Below are 7,561 nucleotides of genomic sequence, written 5' to 3' on the forward strand. Positions count from 1 at the left end.
GGGCCGGCCCTGTTTTGGTTTGGCTTGTAAGTTGTAACGAGTTCGTGGTGCTTATGAATTGGGGTCCACGAAAGGAATTAAATTGCATGCATCCGGGGTCCAATTCTCTCCCTAGAGGGCAATGTACCAGGTGCAAACCAACCAATCTGTGTAAACTTATAAACTATCAATCATGACCACTAGATGCTGATCCAATGGATGGGGTGAGAGGTGGAATTTTTTTGCGCTTAAGTCCCCCACCCGTCGGCCTTTTTTTGCGCTTAAGCCCCCTCATCCTATCCATTGGATCAGCATCTAGTGGTCCTGGTGGGTAGTTTTCAAGTTTGCACAGGTTGATTGATTTACACCTGATATGTTGCCATTCTTGATTGACGATGTATGTATCTGAAATTAATCACACCGCTGATCTACTGATCTAAATAAGGTAATACTTTGTGGAACCATATTTATGCATGTAATTGATAGATTTGTTGACCACATGAGCGTTTTAGGATGTCACCTGTCATCCATCAAGGATAGGGGTCCATGTGAGAGATTTGGACCCATGATCCACACAATTTTATTCCCTAGGAAAATCCTTTGTAGTCCGGTTTCCTCGGTGGATATAGCAAAATCAGGCCCGCATGTGCTCGCTCGGGGCACCCACCACGTCGAAATAATTGTTGCCAGCTATGAGCAAAGGCTTCCATGTTTCATTGGTAGTTCAATACTTGATTCGATCATATTGTTGAATAGGATAATTAAGAAAACAACCATATTATTGGAATAGTATGCAAACTTAATTCTATGAAAATGCATGTTTTTTTTAGAATTACACAGTTGATGGCAACTCACTACAATGATGTGGGAACTCAAGTAGTTTACCATGTGACTTCAACACTCCAAAACCCTCTGTCATGTAATCTTATAGAGGAATCAACATATGCCTACTGTTTGATCAATCCACGTGTGAGGGATGACAAGAGGACCATTATTCAACATAAAAGGCATCTATTGTTTAGTAGATATGTGTATTTCTATACATATACGGTTCTAGCTTATAAACATGAATGTAGGTACACATTTATCTTTATTCCTTCCATATGTAGGGTTAAAATTTTCCAATCGTAAAATATCCTTCATCAAGATGATGTGATGATCATGTGAAAATATCTTATCATGAATAGGCGTTTTATGTAGCGAATTATCCGCTACTTTGCGGGCACCTCACAGAGTACCACAGTAAACTCAACCGAAGCTTGAATTACTTGATGTCTGCGGCGGAATTTTATGTCCTATATCTTCTTCAAGGGATGGTGAGCTTTATTATTCAAAGCTATCCTATTATCAATTTTATTTTCCCCTGAAATAGACAAGAAAGGTCCTTCAAGTTCATTATGCTTAGATTTGAATATAAGCTGATGATGAAGTCAAGACGATTTTTCAATCTTTACGAGTTGATATCACCTTATATATGAGTCACCGCATGTCAATAATTATCTACCAGGTTTCAAAAGCTAAAATTTAGTTGTTGCAATTGGACATAAAAAAGTTTGTATATATATGACCTACCTGTGTTGCTGATTGAGCCTTTTCTCTTATATTGAATCTGTGTATGAAGCTTTGATGACACAAACCTGAGAAGGGTGTGGGGGACGACAGTCGACAGGCACAAGGCCGGGTGATGATACATATTTAACTTTGATTCCAGCTGCATCAACTGGAGGCTTTATTTGTTCAACACCAACATACCGGCTGTTCTCAAGGTGGTTGCATTGCAGACATGAAGAAACAAGGTAGAGCATGAAATGCATTGGTCTATCTTTTAAGGAGATCCTTTGCTACATATGTTACACTATACTAGTGTTGTTGTTGCTGCCCGCTATATATATTTGGATCCTTTATAGATGTATAAAGCCACTCTCGTGTCGATCGAGCCACATCACTACAGGGCCCGAATTAATATATATCATGTATTAGAATTATGTCTATGCGTTGCAACGGGAATAAAATAATTTCCGGCCACACCTTAGTGTGGGCCGAACAATGGCTATCGAAGTCGAGGTCGACCGACATGCTACACTTTGTACACTGTGTAGGCCAACAAACATCTCAGGGTTTTGTCGAATGGCCTAGACAGCTTCTGCTAACCATCGAGATTCGAGAAACATGGATGGCAAAATATGCCTATTGCCGACTGTGCCAGCGGCCACCCCCCACCGTCCGTTCCCAATTCCCACACAAAACTACCGTCTTCACTGGTATACATAACTGGTATCGAAACTACTCCCTCTGTCCCTAAAAGAATCCATTTCTAGGCTAAAAATTTGTCTCCAAAAGAATCAATTTCTAGAGGTGAGCGGTCCACCGATCCACATTAATCTCTCTCGTAGTCTGGATTGCATTTAACACGACCTCTCTCTCCTACACTGCTATTGGATACTCCAAATGACACTACTTAATTAGGCTTCTCGGTAATTGAAGAGCTATTAAGATTCAACAATTTAATGAGGGGCAGGATGGTTTTTTATCTTCTTTGCTAATATGTCCTAAAGTTGCAAGGAATTCATTCTTTCAGGGACAGAGGGAGTATGTGATAATAATGACATGATACTCGTAATGCCCCATAGATGAACAAAACGATTACCCCCAAATCCCATGCTTGTTCTAGCTACTCCATATCTCTCTCCTAAGGCCCAAACATCTCATTGTCGACTAGTAGACCTCCCCAAAGATGTGTATGTGTCTGTTACCACTACCACTACCACTGCCACTATACCTAATTAGGCAGAGGAGATGAGGAAGCCGTGACAAGAAGACCGAAGCCCAGAGCTGTTAGGAAGAGAAGGCCCAACCCATTCGTTATTGGCCCTTCGTGGAGTCGATAGTAGAGAGAGAGTAGTACTTAATTCCTCAAAAGAGAGAGAGTAGCACTTAGGGAGAAGAGGGTTGAGAGAGGATTATGAAAATTGTAAACCCATAACTAAATTTTGTTAAGCACCCCTCCTACCTATCGTGCTTGTCCTTCCTTCCTTCTCTGATTCCCCGATTCCTCTTCCTTGACCTACACTTCTGCTAATAGTGTCACTCTCATGAATGTCAAAATGATGGCTGCTTCTTTCAGATATGGAAACAAGAAAATGACTTATACCCATCTCCTTGAATGCGGGACAAGAACACCCAAAATGATTCTCGCTTTTGTTGACAATAAAAAATGTCCATTTTGTGAAGTTGTCAAAATGTGAAACGGACTTCACCATTGCGTTCCTCTCATCGAGATGGTAAAAAACATATATGGAACGTCTAATTCAAAGTCTGGATGAAGAAGTTATGCCCTTGAAAAGATGCCTCGTTGTTGGGAGTTTCGACCCAAGTCGGGACTTCCGGGAAGCCTGACGAAATATGCTCGGGTGTCTGGGGTTATCCCTATGTTAGAAGTTTCAACAAAAGTTAGAAGTTCCAACTATTGGGAGTTCTGACCCAAGTCGGGACTTCCGACATACCTAACAGAAAATCCTATTCGGATCTAGCCTTTTGGATTCCGATCCGAACTGTTCCAAACTCGTGGGAAACTTAGAAAATAAGGCTTGGAGAGGTTTTCTACTGGGATATGACCACCCCGCTCTATATATATGAGAGGATCATGGCCGATTGAGTTTCCATCTATCCAATCATTATACAAACCAATCTATCAACTCCTTATGCCCTAATTCCCCTCTCTCAACCCCTCTTGTTGTTCATTGAGTTTCCCAATGAGATTCAGTGGCATCCTATGTGGCCTTGCTGGTTCTAGGAGATCCTCCACGTGCTCCACCCTGATGGGTCTTTCTGGGAGAAGTTCAGGAGCTTTTTCAGCCAAGAACAGGCTCTACATCGGTCTCATCGGTCTTTAGATTGGTTTGATCGATTACGCCACGTTCTTGCTGCGTTGCAGGTTGTGTGCAACCTCTTTGGGCGTCTAAGGCCCTACTGGTGTGTTGGTTTGGGGTCATCCTCAACGTCAACATACTTTTTGGCGACTCCGTTGGGGAAAGCGAAGCGAATCAAGAATCAATCTACTAGCAACATGGGAGGCAACGATGGTGGTGCCACCGACAAGGGTGACAAGACCAGCCCCTTCAATGAGGCTAACATGATCTTTCCTCAATCCATGGACGAGCTTCTAGATGAGTTGCGCCAGAAGCTTCAGGCCAAGCTCAATGTCGATGTCAAGGCTTTCTTGGAGAGCTACACTAAGAATTGGCACAACAAGGTCACTCAGTTCTGTGAACCCTCCTACGGTGATGCTACCGCTTCTGAATCTTTAGGCGCCGAGGAGAAGGGCAACGGAAAAGCTAAGTATGATGGGAGGTAAATACTGATGCTTATCCTACTCATGTCAATTTTGCTCAGATGTTGATAGATGAAAGAAAATTGCATAGTAATAACCTTCAGCGTCTTTCTAATCTACTTCAAGCATGTATGGATAAGTTAGAGGGCAAGACAACCGATTGTGATCAATCGAGTGCCGTGCAGCAACCTCAATTCGGTATGCCTTTTTATTTTTATGAAAATCAAACCTCTCATACTTCTGCTAGCTAATTTCAATCGGCCCCTTCGGCATCTGAAACAGATAAGGCCGATCAACCTGGTGCTAGCACATCTACACGTACAGGTGTTGGTGCACAAAGTTTGGGTCGAGCTCTTCGAACCGATTATGGAGGATCAACAAATAGAGCTTCGGCGGGGCATAATGTTTTACCAAACCCACCGAAGTCACCTAGTCAAATTCCTACATTTAATGTTACTACTAATGCTCCTACTACCAATTTTGATGATGCTTTGAATCGGTTTATGGATGAATTGGCTAAATCTCTTGAGAGTAGTTTAGGAGTGCAACTTAAATTTAGTAGGAATACTTATCAAAAGTTGTACCCTTCTACTTATAATTTCATGAAAGCACCTAATGGGTGGAGGGTACCTGACTTTCAGAAATTTAGTGGTGATGAAGTAAATCAACCATGAAGCATATTAGCATGTTTCTTGCACAATTGGGTGAAGCTAGTGCTTATGATTTTATGAAAGTTCATAATTTTCCTTTATCTCTTACAGACACAGCTTTTGCATGGTTTACTTCATTACCATCTTGTTCTATTGGTTCATGGGCTGAATTAGAAGAGAAATTTTGTCATCACTTTTATAGCGGTGCTCATGAAACAAGATTGTCTCATCTTGCATCGGTTCGTCAAGGGCGTGATGAGTCCATCCATGATTTTTTTCAAACAATTTAGAGAGATTAAGAACTGATATTTCCATTTAAATATTTCTGAAAGAGATTTAACTGATTTATGCTTTGCTGGTTTACATTCTAGTATTAGAGAAAAGCTTGAGCATTATGAGTTTCACAATGTTAATCAACTTATGCAAAAGGCCGTTTTAATTGAATCACGCCTTAAAGAGTCTCGTGATGCTTATAAATCTCATCGTCAGAATGTGCATTTTGTTGGTGATTGTTCCAATGATTCTGATGATGATAATAAAGAATGTTTAGCTACTAAAATTAAATGGTCAGCAAAGAATAAATTGGTTACTTGTCCTTCTCTCAAGCCGATTCATAAAAATCAGAATGAGAAAATGAAATTTACTTTTGATTTCTCTAAATGTGATCGAATCTTTGATGAATTGTTGAAATTCAGTTATATTAGAATCAATTATACATTGCCTTTAGTTGATGAGTTAAAGAGAAGGGCTTATTGCAAATATCATAATTCTTTTTCTCATGCCACTAATAATTGCAATGTTTTTCATCGACAGGTCCAATCGGCCCTTAATGAGGGATGATTGAGTCTTACTGAAATGCAAGTTGATAAGACCCCTTTTCATATGCACATGGTTGAAGCAGGGGCACCCGCTGTTTTGATTCATCCAGAGCAAGCCAATAAAGCCCAACGTAAGAACATGATTATCGGCGAACCACGTGTAGCACCGAATATCGAAATGAATTTGAGGCGCAAAGTGGTGCTTGAGAAGGATGATGAAGGCAAGAACAAGTTGAAGATCACCGCTGGATCAACGCAATATTTGAAAAGGTAGCGGTGGTTTGAAACAATGGTGGCACAGCAGAGGCCGGCTAGGCCAACTCCACTAGTTGGCCAAGCCAACTCCAGTACACAGCAGGGCCAATTGGCTCAACCGACTCAAGGAGTTGGCTTAGCTGACTCTGCCACCACCTCAGCCAAGTCAGCTGAGCCGACTACGCCATTTGACTTAGCCAACTCCCTTGGTTCCAACAGCTTCGACGCCTCTAGTGTTCGTGTTTTGCGCACATTTGTTCCACAGTGACCTGAGATTGGCACCTAGAAGACCAATGAGAAGAAAAACCAGGGAGAGTTTGTGAAGAAGCAATGCACCTTTGATAGGCTCATGACCAAGTATAAGCAACAAAAGGCTGATTCCTAGAATCAGCCGTTTAAAAAAAGAGAGTCTACTCCGCCTAAGCGAGAAGATGACAAGATCAAGCAATTGGCGGTGGTGCAACCAACAGCTCCATCTCAGAGAGTTGTTCCTCGTGTTTCTCGCTAGGGTCCCCCAATTCTGCCTCCGGTTACACCGCAATGGGGTCCTTATGGACTTTGGGTGTCGTATCCTCCGGCAGCACCCGTGCATAGCCAACAAAGGTGGGGAGATCCTACCGGTTCAGTTTTAAGACCCTCCGTCTTTAGTCGATTGAACAATTGTCAATCGAACTCTAGTAGTACAAGTTAAGATTGTGTGATTACCTCTAGGACTTTGACTCCACAAGAGTCGGGAAGGCACCAATGCAGCAAGTTTATGTGCCTAATAAGGTTGAGATTCCCATCGTTCCCCCACCAAGAGCTAGGTCTCAATCGGTTATCACAATTGGCTTCATGGAAACTCCCACCACTAATCATGATGGGCTCATTGTAATCAAAGAAATTTCAGCATCTAAGCAAGATGAAGCTTCGAAAGATGTTGTTGGAGTTGAAGGGAAGAAACGCATCGAATGAGATTCCAAGTACCGACAACCCATATGGTGTCCTTGTGGGTTGAATAAAACTCAACGGCGCAAATTGCAGTGCAGCCGACATAAGCAACAGAAGAGGGAGAAGCTTGCTAAGATGGAGAATGAAATCCTCAACCCTATACATGTTGAAATCCCTCTAGAAGGTTGAAACACCACTACTGTTGCTGGCCAGTCGGCTAAGTCGACTCTAGAGTCGGCTAAGCGGACTCCTGTGTTGAGCCAGCTAGTTAAGCCAACTTTGCTTGCCCTTACTGCTTTGGAAGCTCTAGAGTCAGCTAAGTCAACTTCTGAGTCAGCTAAGCTGACTCATGCTATCCCAGGTGCCTCTGAGGTGTCCTCCAATGATTTCATTACTACCGTTGCTGCTCTGGTTGGCATGGAGGTTCCTGAGGTTCCTGACAAGGAGATGGTTGACTATGAGGCTACTCCGGAGAGAGTGGAGGTCAATGTGGTTGCTTTATCTGTGGATTACTACATCATGGCAGATGACTCCATGGTGGCATAATTTAATTTTGCAACGGAGAGCGCTGTATTTTAGAAATCAGATGACTCTGTCAA

This window comes from Miscanthus floridulus, chromosome 7 (assembly GCF_019320115.1).
Source record: "Miscanthus floridulus cultivar M001 chromosome 7, ASM1932011v1, whole genome shotgun sequence".
Taxonomy (NCBI): Eukaryota; Viridiplantae; Streptophyta; class Magnoliopsida; order Poales; family Poaceae; genus Miscanthus; species Miscanthus floridulus.